Consider the following 22,788-nt stretch of genomic DNA (forward strand, 5'->3'; position numbering starts at 1 on the left):
TTTAATTTATGACTGCCTCTTGGTTAAAGATTTCTGGGTACAAGGTCCAGAATTCATTACAGAAGTTATAAATGCTGACCTTGATGTAACCTTGCCTCTGGTGGTTCTCATATCTGCCTTCCTGTCCAGAGGCAAGGACACAAATGTTGAAAATGTATTAAAATATGCTACCACAAAGATTCTGGCTAATTGGCCAGATTTTTCCGAGATCAATAGCAAGCACACTGGGCTGAACTCTGAGTGCTTAACCTATGAATGATTAAAAAAATTCCAGCAACCAAAATTGGCAGGTAATTAAGATGTGGTCTCAGGATCCCAGGATATTTTTTTGCAATTGCTACTTTTTCCTGCCCAAAACTTGAAGCCACGAGCTTCATGTCTCTCTTTGTATCCTGTGGAACTATATTACATGGTATGGGATTATCTCATATTTTCTTCACAGGTGGCTTTATTTGTTTGTCTGGCTTCAATTTTGAACACCTCCTACATAAAATGAATCAAGGCAAGCTGGAGAAGAAATGCATCAATTTAAAATCTCTGCCTGTCCTTTCACTTCTTTTGTTTCACACTTTAGACTCTCATACTGTTTTATTCCTATCTGAAAAAAGCATGGTTCTGCAAGAACAAAAAGATAAAGAAAAAAAAAGAAATTTTGTTTTATGCTTAATTTGTTTTTACACTAAAAGTGTCAGCTCTGCTGCAGTCTTTCGATCCACCTTTACATGAAGAATAACAGTACCATTCTACACAGAAAAGTTAAACCTGAAATTGTATCTTTGTTTGCTGGGAACATCCAGAATAAGGTTGTTCTCAACTAACATAAGATATTTAAAGCTATGCAATTGTTTTAAGCTCCTTTCCTCATCAACAGAGAAAAACACGTCCAAGCAGTGAGTCATCATCTGTGTTTTAGACATCTAGTGAGACTCTGGTGCCCAAATTTTTCTTAGTTGACATTTCTTAGTTCAGTTAGACAAAAGTCTATCAAGGCCATCAGGAGGTACATTTTTAATAGGCATGAAGTAGACTACATAAAGTAAGATAAAATTGTATGAAATTGTCAGATTATTAAAGGTATTTGTTTGGGTAATACTGGAGTGAATGACTATTTGATCTGGTAAGAATAGGACACAGAAAATGGTTGAGAGTTCTCTCTGATCTGTAATTCCATACTTGATGTATTCTTTAGTATGAAACTTTTAACATGTCCTACAATTTATCATAATCATATCACAGGAAATTATAATTCCTATGACAAACAAATGACCCTTTAAAAATACTTTTTAAAATTGAATCTATGTTTCTCCTTAAAATAGAAATGTGTTGAATCACAAAGTAGACTCTGCAAATACTTACTGACTCATCTTTAAGGAGAACCTGGATTGTCCTTTAAGGAGAAGCATCTTTGTCATCCTCTGTTCTGCAATATAAGAACATATACATGTGGGAATATAAGTGAAAATCCTGGCAGGGGAAAAAGACAAAACCACAAGTAACAACCTAGTGTATATACATTGGTTGTATTAAGGGGTCACAAGACTGCCTATTCAACTGTTCCCAAGGGCTACATGCCAGGCAGAAATGCAGAAGCCAGTGGGAAATGGTTCGGTGCTGGAAAGACCTCAGCCCAGCCTGAGCTGCAGGAGCTCATGAACCTGCAAGCTTATGAGAGGAGAGGGAAAAAAAAAAACAAAACAAACAAACCTGCAAAACAAAACACAAGCACTCCAAAGCCCACCTTTCCCTAGTGACCCAGAGAGAACTTTGCAGTTACAGGCAATCAAAGAAGCCATGGAAAGGTACTGGTCTTATATCAAGGGAAAAGAAACAGAGACCAGGTAGAGATTTGTTTTGAAGCTTTTGTTTTAAGTCTTTTCAGCAAGAAGACACAGGCTCCTCCATTTAAAAATAGATGTGTTTTCCTAGTTTAAATACACTAGGAAATTCTGACTTCAAAAGACTGAAAAAAATTACTGGTTTCAAAGTCTTTAGTAAAAGAGGAAACTGTAATCAAATAAATCAGGGACTCAAGAAGAGCAAAATATTCGTTAAAATCCTCAGATACAGTCACATTAACTTGAACACATTCTTGTTAGTAGTAACAAGAAGACTCGTTCTTATATAGATAAGTGTTTTATAAATGGTACCTCAAGATATTAATTGGACTGATCAGAGCATTTGGGTCTTATTTGGGAAGAAACTCACTGAATGTTCCTAAATATTGTCATGGTATGAATAAAACAAGTGATTGGCTTCTCTTAATTTAAAAGGTCCTTCAAAATATCCTGTTCAAAAAATTTATGCACATTTTCCAGTCCTGATATTCTTACCAAGGGATAGTCTTCATCCTTATTCCATATTGTTTTATAAAGACCTCAATTTGAGGCAAAGACAGTAAGTCTCCTTAAATTACAAACAACTTTGATCTCAGATAACCCTAAAGCTGGTCGGCAGACAGGAGTTCAAGTTTGCACACATAAAAATGAACTCTCTTTGGTGTATTGAAGGCAATGGTAATTTTTACTTCAGGTTATTTGCTTTCTGCTTGGATATGGAGCCTTTTCTGAGCTAGACTTCAGTTTGCTCTAACTGCTCTTTTTTGTCTAATTTAATTTTCATTTTTAATGTAGCAGGGCAATGCAAGCAGAAAAGTAAAGGAAAGGAAAGAAAAGATCTTCCTTTTTTTTTTTTCTTTCCAAAGAAATAATATGCCCACATTACCTGAGCACTGAAAGACATCTTGGAAAAGGTTGACTGTGACAAAAAAATCCCAGATAAAATTTTCAACTGAAACTGCTGAAAAAATATCCTGACAATCCATATTACGTATATAAAAAAACAAACAAATGAACAATGGCATTTTAGTTTAGTTTAGGAAGCATAATTCATACAGAAGAATAAAGTCACTGGCTTTTCAACTCTATTTTCAGTGGTCAATTTTTAAAAGAAAAAAGATGGAAAATGGATTAAGAAGGTCACTTATTTTACCTCCAGGTTACATCAGCTATACCTAACCAGTCCTGACAGATGTTTCTCTAACTTGTCCTTAAAATCCTTCAGTGACAGAAAGGTTACAGGCTCCCAAAGCAGTCTCATACATACCAATTTATTATGATAGAAAACAGTTTAATCAGAGATTACATTTAATGCTCTAAACAAAAACACGTATATGGTTTTGATGCTGTCTGGATATCATCCAGAGTGGCTTGAAAGAATCACAAGAAAGATGTACAACTGCAGTGCACTCAAGGTCAAGGCCAGGACCCATTGAAGTACATCTATTTACTTGAAAGGATGATGAATCAATTGCTGAATGCAACTGCAATGCAGAATTATAAATTACTGGCAAAGTACAGCATTAAATCCATGAAGCACCTGGTAAGTACACATGCACGTGTAGCCTCACGAAGAACAAAGTACCCTACTTCTCATCTACTGAGTGGGAGGAGGCAAAGGGAAGAGACTGAACATAGCCCAGTAATGTGGAATAGCTGATTAAAACCTCTCACCATTGCCTACTTAGCAGCAATATTTTCATGCATCTATATATACAGAATGGATAAGATAGTGCAACATATTATAGAGCTGATTGCACTGAAGATTTTAAGAAAAGTATAGAAGACTTCATTTTGTTTGGTTTTTGTTGGTTTGTTTTTATCAGGGTTTCCCCAGGGTCAACCCACTGACAGTAACAGGGGAGTCCTACTGACTGAGAGTCAGAAGGAAAAAAACTTTTATAAATTTTAAAAAGCAAAGGATTAGATTATATCCAAATTTCTCTTAATAAGGTAATAGGTTGGCTACTGTATAACTGGACTGTAAAATCAATACATTACTGATATTTTTCAGTTCCTCAAGCTCTTGCAGTATGAGCAGAAAACTCTCTGATCTGCGTGATGACTTGCATTGGAGATTAGTCTTTTGAGTCATGTATCATACATTTCTGCATCTGTTGGAAACAATATGAAATTCACCACAGACTTCACCCTCTAGAAAATACTGACTAAGGGGACATGTTGGCTCAAGGGCAAATAGAATAGCAGTAGTTGGTCCTTCAGATCTTCAGATATATATGGACACCAGATATTAACACAGAAGTGTCTATTTACACTGTTACACACAACCAGGGACCATAGCTCTACAAAAGAAGAGTGAAAAAATTTACATGACTGACCTGTAAGACAAGATAGAAGACTCTGGAGTAATCTGGAGGGGAAAGAGGTGATCCAACAAGGGCAAAAATGAAACTAAGGGACAGATGGGAATTTCCTGGGAATATGAAAATAGTTCTAAATTGCACCAAGGGAAATTTAGTTTGGAAATTACATAAAAGCAGGGAGATTTAGGTGCTATAGCATTGGAAAATGACTTGGCAGACAGAGGCTGGGGAAACACTATCTCTAGATTTTTTTTAAAACCCTGTTACGATAAACCTCTGTGACGATTGCTTTAGGAACATCTGATCTTGACTTGGATTAGGAGTCTAAATCAAGACACCTGCAGCTCTGTCTTGTGCTGTTTTCCCAGATCTGTGGCTCTTAGAAAATGGCAGAGACTGAGCTGTCAGAAAGCACTGATTTGCTGAATTAATCAAGCGTCCTTCCAGCTCTACCTCTCTCCTTTTCCCAGAGACATGTTTCTAATCCTTTGCTTTCCTTTGTCTTGACTGCCTTTTTGTAATTCTTCTATGGTGATTTTTCACTTTTCCCACCAGGCAACAAGACATACAGCTGTGAGCAAATCAATCCCTTACTCCTTGAATTTTATTTTTTAAATTTTCTATTTAATCAGACCTCTTAGGCTTAGAAAAAAGGCTGTCCATATTTGCACAGTCTAGTTTTTGATGTCTGCATATTCATGGTTTCTTCAGTGGCGAGATATAGGGCAATTTATTTCCTTATTTAACATGCAATGGCTGCCACATCTTTCAAGAAGCTGATGAGATTGCTAACCTAACTCATAACAGTGCTCACTCACATTAGGGGTTAATCCTTCAAAAAATGAGATGAGGGTAGAAGGAGAGAAAGGATGCTTAGAACTTAAAGAGACAAATGAAAACATCTGAGACCATAAATACTAAGCCACACGAGCAGCATTTTGTCCACACTCTTCTGACCATGACTGTTCACTAAAAAACTGGAGAGAATGCTAGAAACTAGACAGGTCTGATCTTTTTCTTTGATTTGACCCAATTAAAATTCTCTTGTGAATATTTGTTTTCTCTAGTTCCCATGGAAAGAATTAGCACCCAGTAAAAGCCAGAGGCCATTTTTGCTTATGTTCTGGAGAGTCTAGCAACAGGGAGAAGGACATGGTAAATTAAATAAATTATTAAGGTGTGGTGAAATAAGCTGCATTGGAATCTCAGTTTCTCAGTTTAGCTCAAAGACACATTGTGGCTAAATATCTCCAAATAAATAAAATAAAATCATTACAGTGAAAAAAGCAATATTTAACACAGATTTTGAATTTGCAGTGCTACAAGTTCCAGTACAATAGCTCAAAAAAGACCTTTTGCTATTCTCTCTAGAACTGAAATTCAAGAGACATTATCCTACTGTAAGTTCTTATGAGGAAGCCACAGTCTATGATTTTTACACAGTCCTTGGGCTTGCAACATACATGCTGAAGATAACTTTGATGGAACGCAGCATTCTTATTACACTACATAAATCCATGCTCAGTACAAACAATGGGGATCATTTGAAAGAATATTTCTGACTTAGTTATTAAAAATATAAATGAAACTTTGACTTGAAAAATAATTTAAAGGAACAATTGTGTTCACATTCAGTATGTACTTATGACTCTGCCAGATAAGTGAAACTTAGATGCAATACTAACAATAAAATTCAGCACGTGGTTCCATCCCCCTGAAACTCCATTTTATATTCAAAGAACTTAGACTTCCAGAATACATAACACTAATTTTGCAATGACTTGTACTCAAACAAAATGTAAGAAAATTGGCCTTTCTGCCTGCAGAAAATAAAAATGGAAGGATGCAAAAACTTAAACCAGATATTGCCACACAGAGTAGATTTTTAAAGGTCCAACACATTTGCTTTCTCTAGTAGAATTGACAGAACTTAGAATTTGTCAGTAAAGGCAAATGAAATGTAAGAGGAGAGGTTTTTTCATTGCTTTAACAGTCTAGAGCCAGTGGGTTCTTCCATTACTGCTTTGTTGCAAATCTATATACCGCTTTATGAACTTGCTTGTAGGTTTGCCTCTATGCAAAAGCACAGCAAAACTGTAACAATGAAGTTCTAGCCAAGTAACAGAGGATGAAATTAAGAAAAAGGCACTACAGGCAATGAAGAGACTTTTGAACAATTGAGAAATCGCTCTGAATGTAGCCTATTACAAAGACTTCATAGTTGTGTTAAACATAATCAGTATAAAATCCTTCTGGAAAACATTATTTTGTGAAATGCATGAGCTGACACACCTTAACCAACAATCTATTTCCTGGTCTAAACATAACCTGGGATAAGCCACTATATGGCCTGTGATAGTCCAAGTCAGTGGGACTAACATGGTTCATTCAATTAAAATTGTCCACTTGAGTCCTTGTGCCTCTTCACAAGGAAAAGGTATTAACTGAACTCTCCTACAAGGGATTTCTTGTTTGCTTCTGTAAAATTTTAAATGGGGGTGTTAACCAAGTGAATGTATTAGTTTATCTACTGCTCAAGTATATTCAGAATATTCCATATGCAGGTAGACTAGTAAGTCTCTGACCTGATAGAGCAGGCCAGTGATGAAGTACCAACCACACACTAAATACCCCAAGCACATTGAAAAACAACTTCATGAGAATTTGTGGAACTGATCACAGACTATGGATATAGGAATTATTTACTTTTGTAATCCTCATAGTTATACCTTGTCTTATTTTAAGCCAGAATTTTTTTATTTTCTAAGATTTGAGTGCTTTTATATGATATGTATATAATATGTAACCATGCCTCCCTGACACCCGATCCCATCAGATCTTGGAAGCTCAGCAGGGTCAGCCCCAATTAGTACTTGGATGGGAGACCTCCTGGGAATACCAGGAGCTGTAGGTTCTAGTCCTGAGGACTTCATTGTCACCATCCAAGCTCCCTTGGCCATGGCAGATGAACCTGAGGAGTTAAAAGGTGGTGCCAGTTTCACAAACGCTGTGCCTCACCTAAAAAATCCACTGTGCAGGCTCGAAGGGTTCATGCATGTGGGTAGAGCCTTCCCAAATCTGCATTCACGAAGTCGAGCCATGATGATGATACGATATGTTATTAGTAGTTTACTGAAAATATTTCTGGTAATCAGATGAAGGTCAGGCATACAGATTCTCTTCTTGGAGGGCAGAATAGTCCCACTGTGGCTACCAGAGAATAAGGGAAGCATAAATGGAAAATTATTCTTATAGTCCTCTGAAATGATTGCAAGATCAACAAACTTGCCACTATTACTGCTGTTATTTCCCAACAGCTTCACTGAGCACTCTCCAAGGAAAAAGGATTGTACCGTTGGTCATCTCCTATCTCTGTGGGGGATTTACCTCAAAGCAGAACACTGCACCCACCAGGGGACTGGTACTCCCTCGGTTGCACTGTAGGGAAGTTAAAACACAGCCATTCTGCATCCTGCTTAGTTTGGACAATCACAGAGTGGTAGGATGTGGTGCATCATGACCTTCTAAAATGGAAGGTAATCAGTAATCTGTATGTTTTTCTCAGTCTATGAACATATCTGTGTTACCATGTGTTTAAGCAGCATGAATCTTTTCTTACATCTGTGCATTTAATTTCAATTAATTAGAAATAGTGCTAATGCTAGATGGATTATGCAAGGATTAAACACATAGTTCAACCTCTAGTAAGAAGGCTGATGTTTTTCAATGCCATGTTTCACCACCTAATAACTGAGCACTCCCTCTGGGTTGTGTGTGTGGCCAGCACAGACTCATACTAACAAGGTCAAAGCACAGAGTAAGATTTAAGAGGAATGATTTAGTTTTAAATACTGGGGGTGGGGGGCTGGGGGGGGAGTGAAGGAGGGTGGAAGGCACCATATTTTGTCTTTTTTTTTTCTCAGTTCAGAGACAAAAAAACCCAACCCATACCCTTAAACATTAGTGAAAGCTTAAAGAAGGTACTTGGAAAAGTATAATAAACTAAGGAATAAGTGCCCAGTGAGCAAAAAAGTAATGTTTCCCTACCTATGTAACTATTTTAGGAGAATTTTGCTGTTTAATGATCTTAGCCTATTTCTATTTCTAGTTTTGCAAGTATTGCTTTTTAGGAGTCTCGCAGCATTTGATACTTTACACTGGTGTGCGCTGTCCCAGATGTGTCGTTCCACATGCTAAAATATATCTGCAGTATTGCAGGTTTTTTTTCTGCTGACTCTTAGTGCAATATCAAAGGCAGGTGCATGCAGAAGTTGGTTAAAAAATTGTCAACTATCCTATAGCTTTTTTATCATTAATTTTATTGGGGTTTTCTGTAAATATATAATGTTTTCAATGCTTCACAGGCTGCAGGGACAAAAAAATGTACAGGCTCAACACTGGAGTTCCTTTAGTAAAATTCCAGGAAGTCACTTGTTCAAACACATTTTACTATTTTGTTAATCTTATGGATGAACCAGATGCTCAGGAAAAGACTATTTTGGTGGCAGAATTAAGGGTTGGATTGTATTGTGAAAGCTGCCACATGCTCTCTGGAGCTTTTTACTAATGCCCATCACTGTAGGGATGGGGAGGATACTTGATTTGTAAATTCTTATAGGAAGATAGAAGTAATTACCAAGCCAGAACCAGTCCTCAATACTGTTACTATTTTTGCTCATCTTTCTTGAGCCAAATCATCAGATATGTTAAAAAAAATGTGGATTTATCCTGAATCTCTCTAAGCGCTCACACTGAAATTGTTTATTCTGAGCACTTCCTGGATGAGAACATCCAGTTATTAGATTATTACTTCTGTGTTCAACTTTAAGGAGACAAACCTAAGTGTGGCTAAATCAAATGTTATAGGAAAGCCTTTAGAGAAACTGAAGATCAGCTGCACTGTTCATGTCTTCAACACAGACAGTTTTTGAAGACTTTTACAAAGACATTTAGCAATACAAACCCATGAAGACAAATAATAGATTTTTCATATAGGTGTTTAGACATCTTTTGCCTAAAAATTCCTTTGTCATTAAAAATATATACGTAATAATGAGAAAAAATTGAAAAAATCTTTACTATTTACATAAATCCTTGTAGTAACTTTCCCTTCTCCTTGTCTCCTCTCTCCCTGACACATGCTTGGCTCAGGTTCATCCTAATTCTCTTATATGATAAATTCCTAAATCTTCTCAAAGCTGTTGGCAGAGAGAGATGTAATAAAAACAACAGAGAGAGGTCATCAGTACTTATAATAACACTGTCACCAAATGACTTCCACCCCTGCTGAAGAGTTGTAAACATGTTCCCAAGGAGGGGTTCATCAGGCTGCTTACCTCTGCCCACGGCATGCCTGGAGGTAAGGATTATCTGCACAAGGAGACACAGATTGATAGAGCAAACAGAGGAAAGCAAACACAAATCTAGTAAACACAATAGACAAACAGGGGAAAAAGTCATGATCCTGTTAGCCTGCCCATATGTTGATTTATCTAGCCAGCAAGGTTTGTGTACATACATCTGTCACACCTCCATGTAAAATCCCTCCTGATGAACCCAGTAGTTGCCAGGTTCTGTTGTTTTTGAGACTTGTGTGTCCTTGGGGACAGCAGGTCCTGGGCACTGGCACACAGCACCCACTCTGCAGTGTTGCAGACCCCAGTTTGAGGCTGCCTTGCAGAGCACTACAGAGTGTCTATTCTCTGCAGCAACAGCACACTGAAAACAACATAGGAAACACAGATTCTACTGCATCGAGTAGTTTGCCCAGTTCTGTGCTATTCCATGCAGGGATATGTGCAAATGCTAATACTTACCTTGCCTCAATAGGTACAGAGGTAAATTGCACTCAAAGAAGTGAAAAGAAGAGGGAGCTGGATGAAAGAAAAATATAAACTATCAAGATCAAATAGTGTTTGGAAATAGATAACTTGGAAAGACTTAAAAATATTGAGACATATATATGAAATAAAAATTAAATATGTATAATTGAAAGTATAAATTTGCATTTTTTTCAATGATTATTAGTTTTGGAATTTTTCAACTGGATTCAACACTAATTAAACAGACATAGATAAAATATTATATTTATCACTACAACCATCAAATCATTAAAACAAAGTTATACTTTTAGATTGTACTAGGACAAGGGCTTTTGGTTTATTATTTTATGTTTATGATTCCTAAACAGCAGTAGACATTTCAATAGGCAAGACACTTCTGCAGAATAAATACAACCTTTCTATTTGTTGACTGCTTTCTACCTGATTTTATTGGAGTTTTGTTGACAGACAAGGAGTTCAATCATGAACAAGAGAAAAACTATTTTGCACTCTGAAAAAATGTATCTTATGTATGCCATTTCTGTCAGAGTGATAGATTGCACAGTCCTATAAATGTTACATATAAAGAATATACAAAAAAACCCCTTCAGAGCCTGTGAAACACGTAGTTCATGTTCAATAAGGAACATGAGAAGAAGACTGAGAAGAAAAATGCTATTAATGGAAAAGATGCAAAAAGTGGAAGTACAGTTTCCTTATTTCCCTGTCTTTTCCTACTCTGTTAGAAGAAGAATAAGTTAACTACATGTAATACTGCACAATATGTTTTTTATAGTTCTTAATTAATTCAGGTAATGAAAGTACTTATCAGGTCATTTTCAGGCATCTTACTCTTATACTGAAATTTTATTTTAACTTCACTCAAACCCTACCTACACTTCAATTTTATCTCGAACTTCTTGCTGGCTAAGACAGGGATGCAATTTGTACTGAGATAACCTATTCACTTGATCATTAAAATTCTGGTGAATACATTAGAAATAAAGTTTTAAAAAGTGGTATTTTCTTGGCTTGGAATTCTTCTGAAAACTAATAATCCTTTTAGGAATTTTGGGACTGCGTTTGAACCATCACATGTTCAGCAATGGAATTGAAGTTAGGAGTCTTTTCTTTCATTCTTACTTTTCACCTGACTCTAACTTAGTTTTATAAATGTTGAAGGAACTGTTAAGAGTTTGATGTTATAAACCATTGTGAAAATGTAGGTATTCACCCTGTGATGGGTGAACTGTAATGTGGTGTTATAAATGCAGATGAAAATACTATTGAGAGTTTGCTGAGGAAATGTATGTGTTCCCACTGTGATGGCATTCCGGGAATCCAGATAGAAAAGAGCCATTGCTCTTCCCAAGACACTCATTTCAGCATAGCTTATCAGGTTATTTAAGCATGACATCCCTTTGTGATTCCTTGCTAGTACTCCTGCTAACTTGATTCTGCTATATGTGTTTGGCAGTCATTTCCAGGATTAACTGCTCCATCATCCTACCTAGGTATCAAATGAGACTGAGGGGCCTGTAGTTCCCTGGATCCTCCTTGCCTGTTTTGAAGATAGGAATGACTTTTGCATGCCCTTTTGCTATTTCAGTGAATCTTTTTGATGTCATTAATTATGAACAGTTCTGTGATGTGACTGTAATGTTACTGTATAAGAAAAAAAGATGATTTTTTTTAATATTTCCAAGACAGGTCTCTTGATTAAAAGTATTTGGAAGCTGTCCTGCTTCAGGTAGACAACTCTCAATTCAAAATTATGTAAACAAAACAGTTATATTCCTAAAATATCATATAAGGAAGAGAAATACATAAGTCTTTGGCTTCTCATAAGGACATTACTTCCTCATTAAACTTAAAAAATTTGTTAGGACCTAGAGTGGTCCTTTTCATTTCATGTGGACTTAGAACAGACACTAAAGGTTAGAAAGTTAAAGCCATGTGAGATGGCCTTGATCACTTCAGGTCCACTGACAGTAAATCAGGAAAAATCTGGAAAGAGCAACTAGGAAACCAGCTAGGAAATATAAAAGAAAATCAATTTTTTTTCTGTGATATAATGATGGAAGATTCTATAAGTAAGATGAGAAAACAGACATTTCAAGAAAATCTGAAGTTTTATACATAAACAAAAAAAAGTACATGACAATTTTCTGTGGGTGTGTAATGAACAGAATTTTTATAAAATAGAAATTTTTGTAGAATAGATGTTTTTATAAAACATCAGGAAGAACTGGATAAAATGAGTCATAAATCTGTAGGAACAGGTCATTTTATTCAAATGACTTGTGTATATATATCACAATATGTTCTTTCCCTCACTGAACAAATTGCTCTATCAGGATGGTGGAAAAAACATGAAGAAAAATAGCTTCAGATATGTGAGAGTGGAAAGTTGACATATGTTTAGGCAGGAAGAATATGATAAAAATTGAGGCTACAGAAAATAGATGGGAATTAAAATACATTTTTAAGAATCAACACCATAAAACATTGTATAAGTGCAAAATTTTCCACAAAACTTAGTAAATGCTCCTGAAAGATAAAGAGTTACGGCTCACACACATAAGGGAGCAAGGAACAGGGAGTCTTTTCAGATCTTTTTTGCAACTTCAATAGAAGTTGTCCTTAAAGAATTTAGGGTCTTGCTACCAACGCACTGCCCAGAGATACAGTCCGCAGAAACCCTGGGAAGTGGGAACTGATGAAATAAGGACTACAAACTGGCTAGTCCCACAGTGCAAGTGACTGACTAACACACGGGATGCCTCACCCTGAGTCTGTGCACACTGTCAATACAGTTGACACTTGTCCACAGCATTCTGGGTCCCAGCCAGCCTGGGGTGCCAAAGCAGTGTGCATGTTGCCACCTCTGAGTACTGCTTATGCCCATGTGAAGGTCATTCCTTCAGAAGTTGTGAGTGCTGGGCTGTCTTATTGAGGCTGCAGTCATGCCCTCACACTCAAAGCTGCCTTAAGCAAGCAAGGCTCAAGGTAATATGCCCAGCTGAACTGTCCTTTATGTTGGGACACATCGTCAGTGAAGTGCATCTCACTGCCTGGGAGCTAGTGCTTCAGACTGGTGAAGGCAACACACAGCACAATCTTTCACCTCACCGGAAACAAGTCTCCAAATCTGATTCAGTGAGAAATATTGTGGAATTAAATGTCTCAGAGAAAGCACTGCTCTGTAGGCATGTTTTATTGTAATAGCAACAATGCATACTATAAAAGATCACTCCACCAAGACAGCTTATAACATTCAATGGCTTTTTTTCCAGAAGATTGAAACACGTGTTCTCAATAGGTTGTACTATGGTGAAAAGAAACCACCAAACCAGACAAGGACATAAATTAAAGGTATCATCTTTCTTCTCCCCTGCAGTTTGCCTTATTTTGACAACTAGTTAAATGAGGGCTATTGAAAGAAACACTTTCACCCAGCAGCAATCAGAAAAATTGCAACAAAAGAGAGACAAGTTATTTTTCTCTACATGAATTTTAAATATACATATTTTAATGAAGATGTTGGGGTTTATAGTTTCAAGGGACTCAAAGATAAGTAATGTGATAACACACAGCAATCAAAGTTTAAAACTGTATTTTTAGAGGTATTAAAACCTTCTATGGAAAGCCATGTTCTTGCAGAACACAAAAAATATGGCAAAAAAAAAAGTGGGGTAATGAAAAAAAAATCCAGCAAATCATAAATGATCAGGAACGGTAGCAAATAGTAGAAAATAGTAGAAAAGGAAAAAAAATACAACAAAACAGACAATGAGGATACAGCTTACTCATCTCTGAAGTCTGTAAAGTCTCCTAAATAAAAAGTGACCAGCAATGGCTGGATCAGCTATGTGATAACAAAACATAGAGTGCAGGTCTTGATGAAGCAAGGAGGGGTAACATCTTTGAATGCCTGATGAAGTAATAATTATTTACTATTTATGTGGTTAATTGAATTTCCTGAGTCAGAAAAATGCCTGTTTTCTCACAACTGTCATTTGGAATCTAGTATTCCCAATATTGCTGCACTAAAATGCATTTTTGCCACAAAAATGGGCATGCAAAATGGAAAACTGAAAAAAAAAATCAGTATTGAGGAGCCTGGCATCCAGTAAGAGATACTGCAGCATACATAGATGGCAATAGTTTATCAGAGATGATACAAAAAAAAGTACAGGGATAAAATGTAATCAGCTGGCAGTGATACATGCAGAAGAAAAATAATGTGTTAAAATTAATTTTGGCTTCTGAGCTGTGACTGGAGAAGATGCAGTTCAGTTCCCCATGGGATTATATGTGTGCAAGTCCTATATATAGAATTTGATGATATTCCCAGAAGCCCTGCTATTAAACCAAGAGCCCATCACCTATTTAACATGTGCCTACTATCTGTAGACTCTTCTCCTTCACCTTATACTCTACCATGAAAGAATGAATTCCTGGTGATGGGAACACCCAAACCTAATATGAAGTGTGACCAAAGAGCTGGTCTCTGTATTTAGTTCACCCTAAAGCCCTGGGAGGTCTGCAATGTTGTTGCACAACTGGGATGTGGGAAAGTGCTTGCTTTGTAGAGAAATTTTAATCCAGGATGTGCTTAATTCCACCTCTTTGGAAAATGTCTAGGCCAGTAGGCTGTGACAAAAGCCCACTAGAAGCATTAAGAAAAACCTCCCTATGCAATACCCTGGTGACAGAGGAACTCAGGACATCTCTGTTGCATCACTGCCCAGTTAGAGCGAGTATTTGAGCTTCAGTCCTTTAGATCTCAAGTGATTATTTATTCATTTTTCTGGCAGAAATCCCTAGCTCTCAGCCAGAAATGAAGGCCTGGCTTTGTTAAGGCACCAGATGAAGATTCTCCGCTCTGAATCCTGGATGGAGGAAAATGGTTCTCTTTGGCCAATGAAGAAGTATGTGGCTCAGCATCACTTCCTCCAAGGACAGCTTTGGCTCTCTTGGCTCTCTTTTCTCCTTGAAATTTTGTTTCTGGGTCAGGCTTCCCCCTGCTTAGTCACAAGCCTTTTTGTCATCACATGTTGTACCAGGGAGGCCCATCAAGGTGAATAGTGTGAAGGACAGCCTAAAAATTTGTTAGTCTGCAGTGTGTCTAGACTACTTGCTTCTTTCTCAGCTAATGAGCAGCATTTTTCAAGAGCCACTGCCAAAATATGTCATCTAAAGTGTTTTCACTGCTAATGAAACCAATGCCAAAGAATATCACACTTGCTCAGCCTTTCTAATGCATGGTATCCAAGTGTTTGTAAGGATAATAGAATTTAAAAAATTGCATGTAATATTTCCAATAAGAACAGAGAGTCTGAATTTGACTGCCTCGCCTCCTGTAAATAAGATCACATTACCTGGACTTTTATTTATTTGGCGTTTTAAATTTAAATTCCACACTTCAGTGGGAACGTAATTCCAAACCAACCAGAATCTCTTAAACAGACAACTATTTGGAGCACAAGAAAAGACTACAAAGTTGTAGCTTGTGTAACAATCACTTGTGAAAGAAATCAAACATTTATGTCAAAACCTGTAATTCTAACTGACATAGAGAATGTTAATGCCTGAGTAAGGAACAAAAGCAATGGAAGCTTCAACAATTCCTCACACAAAATTAATAGGCAACCTTGAATGAACATTTGAAATTTATACAGAAAATTTTTACTTTCACATCTATACATGGCAAAGCTGTACGATCTGTCTTCCTTGTTCAAGCAGGTGGGAGTGAAATAGTGGGGCATGCAGCAGGAGCAAACCGAAAGCTTTGATGCTGGGAATCAGCTTTTTTATTCTCACTGTGACACTCAGAACTTTAAGTGTTATTACTATCCCAAAAAGAAACTTTGGAAAACAATTTCACATTTCTCAATAGCTATTTTTCCCCAAACTCTTCCTTGTCTGCCTGAAGCTATATCAGTTTCAAAGGGGTAAGATTCACACAATCTGCATATGTGCCTACATAGAAATGACTATATATTACCACATATGCACAAAGGTTTCACAATTTATTTAAAGTTGGATAGCACTGAAATTAGATGCCAGTTGCCCAAGCATTCTTGTCATCAGAATGACAGCTGGAGTAAAGGAATTGTTGGTGCTGTTTAATTGTTTACAGGAGGCATTTAATGAAAAGAAATGAAGATCCTGTGCTCTTGGCAGTGTATAAAGGTATTACAAGATTTTCTGACATTTGCATTTGCGAATATTTGTTAATTGTTGTTCTACTTTTGACTTAGCTGGTTGCATTTAATTTCACGGTTGAATTCCTCATATAATTTCTGAGCTTTATTAGTAGTGATCTGGTTATTAAGAGACATATGGTGAATTAAAAAACCCAATAGCTTGTTAAAAGGGGGCTGGATGCGGAGTCTATTGAAGTCAGTGGAAATTTCCTTTTGACTATGGACCAAGCCCAAGGGAAGCATCTGAGCCACAAGGAATGGTGGTACCTTACTCCCACTGCCTCCCTCCAGCACCGTCCTGAAAGCAGTCTTGTCTTCTATCTGCTACAGTTTTGCAATTGCAGTATTAAAGAAGGCCATTTGATTTCATTGGTTTATTTATGATTTGACAAATTTTAAAACAGCCACGGTTTATTTTGCACTATTCATTAGCAATTAATATTTGCCCAGAAAACTTCTCATGGGATCCCACAGGTCTACCGACTGCCAACACTTTGAATAATTTCTTGACCTTAAATCAATTTTTCTCCATGAAATCAATACTTATATTCCTTTCCTCATAGAGCACATCAATGTTAAAAGCCAGTAATATCAAGCAGCCATTGTTATTGAAGTGAAAAATGAACCCCTATTGCAAAAAACAGAGGCACATCTAATATATTATACAAATAGTGTGTGTCAAAATAATAGAAGTCTCACTTAAGATCCCAGTGTAGCCATAGATCCTTTACTGCTCTAATTTAAATACATAAATTCACATAGTAGGATAAGATCACACAGTCCTCTTCATAGCAAAAGTTAGATTTTCAGAGTGTTCCTGGCTAGATTTTGAAAAAATTTACTTCAGCACCCAAGAAATGTGTTTTCTTTCCTGTTTAATTTTTTTAAAAGTTTTTTCACTGTATTTTTTGCTCTGTAATTCAAAAGGCAACATGCTGAGCTTTTTAGAAAATGTTGCTAAGTATGCAGCAGTTTTACAGTTCCAAGCTACTTATTTATATGACAGTCATAATCAATTATTAAATTTGAATCAATATTAATTCCATTATAACAATATTACATATGCACTTAGATATGAATTACAGAAAAAAAGGGACTAAATGCCTGCCCCCAATTACTTTCTATACACTTTCCTGGGACTCCCTAACTTCCTGAGGCATGCTGATGACAAAGATCTGGTCTAAGCCAGCAGAGAGTATTTTCACAGGAATCTGTATATAACTAAAATGTTAAAAAGCGCATCTTTGGTTAAACTTCACCCACATGAACACACAAATGGACCAGATGATAGAAACACGCAGGACGCTCTAGGCTGCATGCCTGTGCAGTGCAAGCAGCAACATGTAAAATAAGCACACAAACACGTTGTCATGAGTGCACACTAGATGTGAAATGACACTGCCACATTGATGCCTTTTAGTACACTTCTACTCTATGGTGAGATATAATCCCCCATTATTCACAAATGACACTTCTTCAACTTCACCAAAGGGTGAGATTAAATTAGCAGAGAGCTCCCAATACTGCAAGTTTGGGCCCTGATCCCACTGCAGTACCTTGTAGCTGTGGCCATGCCCATGGCACAGCAGTCCTACACCATCGCCTTGCACTGCTGTGTGTGTGACAGAGGCCAAACACAGACTTGGTCAGTAAACAGACTTCTTTGCATTTATAAAGGCAATACACAGCTTAGTGATGCCCTTACTGCAAATTTCCATCAGCTGCACTTCTGGGAAAGGTGTTCTTTTCAAACCTGCCCTAAGGGACAGCTTCTACTTGAGAGCTGAATGTTATCAGCAAAATGTATGGCACTGCCTGAGGCAAGGTAACAGACTTAAGAGAAACAATCTGGTCTCCAGTCAGAGCATTTCCTAAAACGTAGGTATTTCTAAGGGAAAAAAAACATGCATTAACCATTTTTAATGTAAAAAATCCTGTAAATTAATTTTTAAATGAATATAAATTGTAAAACTAATATAAAATATAAACTAGTTTTAGAAGCCCTCTGCTAAGCCATAGTCACTCTGCATCTCCAAATGTTAGCAAGGAAAGTAAATAATGGCCTCTGGAAGAAACACAGGTGCAACACCAAGGGGGCTGAGAAGGAATTAAATAGTTGGCTTCAAGTGTATTCTGCAATAGGCCCACAGTTCACAGCTCAGAACTCCCTCATCAGCACACACAGAAGAGAGGGGGCCAGTAACACAGCAGAATGGGAGTTTGCAATGGCAAGGACCTGCAGGAGCAAGGATCTTCCACCAAAGCATGAGGTGCCTTTGCAGAACCATTTCACTTCTCTGCAGACTGAAGACCCATGGCATCAGGAGAGATGCTGGAGCTGAGTCAGGCAGCCCAGATTGCTCACTATGTAACAACCAGTTGAGCAGTCCAACCTGCTGCCCATGTAGCACCCATAACATAGAAAAGCTGAGATGTAGTATTGGGTAAATCTCTCCTGCAGGTACACAGGCACCCATGTGCTGACCTGATGTACTCTTTGGAGAGTTGTGCAGTTTACTGGGTCTCATTCGTTTCAGGGATGTCACCGAGAGACAACTAAGCTTTTCATGAGCCACTATTACTCACTGCAGTTGTTTCATATGATACAGCCAGGAGCAATCTGAGGAATATAAAGAAGGTTTACAGAGCCTTGGGAGCAGCAGTAAGCGGCTCTGTAGCACAGGTGCATTTTTGTTCAGTCTTTCTGGTCAAAGGGAAGGTGTTTGAGAGGGTTTGGACCCCCTTATCACATCATCAGTGTTAAAGACAGAGGCAAAGAAAGCATCAACCATCTCTGCTTTATCTATGTCCCTAAGATCCCCTTGTTCCACCTGCCCTGCCATGGCCAGGAATGCCTCCCACTAGACCTGTCTAGCCTTGAGGGACTGGGCATCCACCACTTCTCTAGGTGACCTGTGACAGTGTTTTATCACCCTTACCAGTAAATAATTTGTTACTAATATTTATTCTAAATCTACCTTCTATTACTTTAAAGCCATTCCCTTTTGTGACCTCCTTCTTATTTTGGGAACTCCAAAATTGAATGTTGTATTCAGGAGGAAACACAGACCCTGAGGCTGAGAGAAAATGTCTGGAGAAAGGAAGACTTTCCTCTCCCATGGATGCCAGTGGAGCTAGATGATCTTAGGGACATAGCAGAGATGTTTGATGCTTTCTTTACATTTGTCTTTAACACTGATGATGTGCCAAGGGGATCAAAGTGGCCTGAGCTGGACTATAGCGATGAGAATGATAACTCCCAGTCAACCTTGAACTTGTACAGGACCTTTTACTCCAGATGGATCCTTATAAATATGTGGGACCTGATAGAATTCATCTGGAAATACTCAAAGACCTGGCTGATGACCTTGTGAGGCCTGTCAATGATTTTTGACTGATCTTAGGAATCTGAAGAAGTCTCAATTGACTGGAAGCTGCCTAACATGTCCTCAATTTTCCAAAAGGGCAGGAAGGATCACCCTGGAAACTACAAGCCTGTCAGTCTCACTTTAGTGACTAGTAAAACTACGGAGAAGGTTATTCTAGGAGTTATTGACAAACACCTGAAGAATAATGCAGTCATTGGTCACAGCTAGTGTGGCTTTATCAGAGGAAACTTCTGCTTGTCAAACCTGATTTCCTTTTATGATAAGGTAACTCAACTATTTGGGGTTTCAGTAAAGTTTTGATACCATCTCTCACAGGATCCTTCTGGACAAAATGTCCAACATACAGCTGAAAAAATATATTGGGCAATGAGTGAGCAACTGGCTAATGGGTGGGGCAAAAAGGGGTAAGAGAGAATGGGATAGCATCAGACCAGTGACCTGTCACGAGTGGGATTTCACAAGAGTCCAGCTGGGAGGAGCTGTTGACTCCCTTGAAGGCAGAGGGGCCCTGCAGAAAGACGTGGATGAATCAGAGAGCTGGGTAATGACCAACCTTACAAAGATAAACGAGGGAAAGTGCCAGATTCTGCACCTGGGATGGGGCAATCCCAGATGTATGTACAGACTGAGGAATGAGGTTCTAGAAAGCTGTGCCACAGAAAGGGACCTGGGGGTCCTGGTCAATGACAAGTTGAACGTGAGTCAGCAGTGCCCTGGCAGCCAGGAGGGTCACTCATGTCCTGGGAGGCATCAGGCAAAGCATCACCAGCCGGTTGAGGGAGCGGATTGCTCGCTCTGCTCTGCTCTGGGGAAGCCTCACCTTGAATATTTTGTGCAGTTTTGGTCAACACACCATAAGAAAAATATAAAGCTATTAGAGAGTATCCAAATGAAGGTAACAAAGATGGTGAAGGGCCTAGAGAGGAAGCCATACAAGGAGCAGCTGAGGAGACTTGACTTGTTCAGCTTTCATAAAAGTAGACTGAGGGGAGACTTCATCATAGTCTACAACTTTTTCATGGGGAATAGTGAAGAGGCAAGCACTGATCTGTTGGCTGTGGTGACCAGTGTCAGGACCCAAGAGAATGGTGTAAAGCAGAGTTAGGGGAAATTTAGGTTAGGTATTAGGAAAAGGCTCTTCCTCCAGAGGGTGAGTGGGCATTGGGACAGGCTCCCCAGGGAAGTGGTCACAGCACCAAGCCTGTCTGAGTTCAAGAAATGCTTGGACAATGCTCTCATGGTATGATTCTTGAGGCTATCCTGTGCAGGACTTTGATGATGTTTGTGCATCCATTCCAACTTACAATAGTCTATAATTTTGTGATCTTTGAGGTCCCTTCCAACCCAAACCATTCTGTGATTCTGTCCTATGGGTTTGGCTCCCTGAGGTCCTGGTCTGTCTTTCAAGGAATGGTGGGGCATTCTGCAGAATCTCATCTTGTCATTATAGTCCTATAACTTATTTACTTTGTGGTACTTTTAAAATCCATCAAGAAAAATTTGTTACACTTTATAGAAAAGCCTCCTAAGGATTTGAATGCTGTAGCAGACTCTGCTCCAGTATTAAGGCAGTTACTCACAATGTGACCAGCTGTTTTTCAAACAGCCACAGCCTACTCTGTCTCTGCAGGAACAGCATCTCTCAGGTCTGCCTCCACCTTGTCATCTACTGAAATTGAAGGCAGCTCACACAGAGTTCCCCCTTAGTTCTTCAGAAATGGATGAGTAAAAAAGCATTTTTAGGTCTCAAGAGATCACAGGAAGAATATAAACACACAGAGATGTAATCCAGAATTAAAAAGGCTCCACAGCTTGTAACTAAAAAGTGATGCTCTGAGTCAGAAAATGGCTGATACCTGGATATTTTGAAATTGAAGTTGATGGAAAGTTTCAATTTATTATAAGTGAGGTACAGGCACAGATATATTTTCTTCCATGGTTGCCAGAGCTGCATCTGAAAAGAAGACAGATTTAGTACATCTGCTCACAATGAAATAGTCATTAAAGTATTAGCCCAAGTGAGCATAAAAGAATTTCACATCAACTTCACAGGCAGAAGAGAAAGCTTGAAGTACCTTTTTTGGCACCACAAGGCTCACAGAATACCTGAGAGTGGACAGTACCTCTAGAGATCACCTATTCCATCCCCCTTGTCCAGAGCAGGGTCACCTATACTCTGAGCAAGCCATCCCCAGTAATATTTTGAATATCCTCAAAGATGCAAAATCTATAATCCTCGTTGGGCACTCTGATCCAGTGTTTGATCACCATCACAGAAAAAAAAGAAGTCCTTAAGTGGAAATGTGATTTGTGTATATTTCTTCCTGTCCTATTGCTAAGCATCACTGATAAGGGTATAGCTTCATCTTTATTTCTTCCCATTATCAGGCATTTACACATTGATAAGATTTTCCCTGGGCTTTCTCTTCTCCATGACAAGCTATCTCAGGTGTCTCAGTCTCTCCTGGCACCCCTGATGCCTCAAGCTGAGCCTCAGTCACCTTAGTGGCTTTTTGCTAAACTCTGTCTAGTATGTCCATATTATTATTGTACTGGGAAAGTAGCACTGGGCCCAGCACTCCAGCTGAGTCTTTCCAGTGTTGAGTAGAGGGATTGGATCACTGTGCTCAAACTGCTGGCAACAGTCCTAATACAGCCATGATATTATGGCTTTCTTTGTTACAAAAGCCTATTTCTGGTTAATGGCCCTCTCATTGTCTACCAGGACCCCTCGATCGTTTTCTGCGAAGCTGCTTTCTAACTCAGTCTTTACTGATGACGGGGGTTATTCCTCCCAATGTGTAGGATTTTGCATTTGTTCTTGTTTAACACCAGGGGTTTCCTGTTGATCCATTATCCCCAGCCTGCTAACATCTCTGTAAACAGTGGCAGGAACAACTGGTGTATCAGCTACTCCTTCCAACTTTGTATCATGTGAAAACTTGCTGAGGTGCATTCTGCCTCATCACCCAGGTCATCAGTGAAAATGTTAAATGGGATTGGTCCCAATATTGGAGGCAGATAGTTTCTCATGTTCAAAGTACTAAGTGAAGAAAGCAAAGTGGGATAAATCTAGGCTTTGATCAGGTCTTCTACTGTATAAATTGTCTTTATACACATCCATTAATGCAGCTGGTTCATGCAGACAAACAGAGTTTTTCAACCTAAGTCTTAATGGAATAGGATAAGCAATAGGACAAGAGGAC

Source organism: Pithys albifrons, chromosome Z (genome assembly GCF_047495875.1).
Source record: "Pithys albifrons albifrons isolate INPA30051 chromosome Z, PitAlb_v1, whole genome shotgun sequence".
Taxonomy (NCBI): domain Eukaryota; kingdom Metazoa; phylum Chordata; class Aves; order Passeriformes; family Thamnophilidae; genus Pithys; species Pithys albifrons.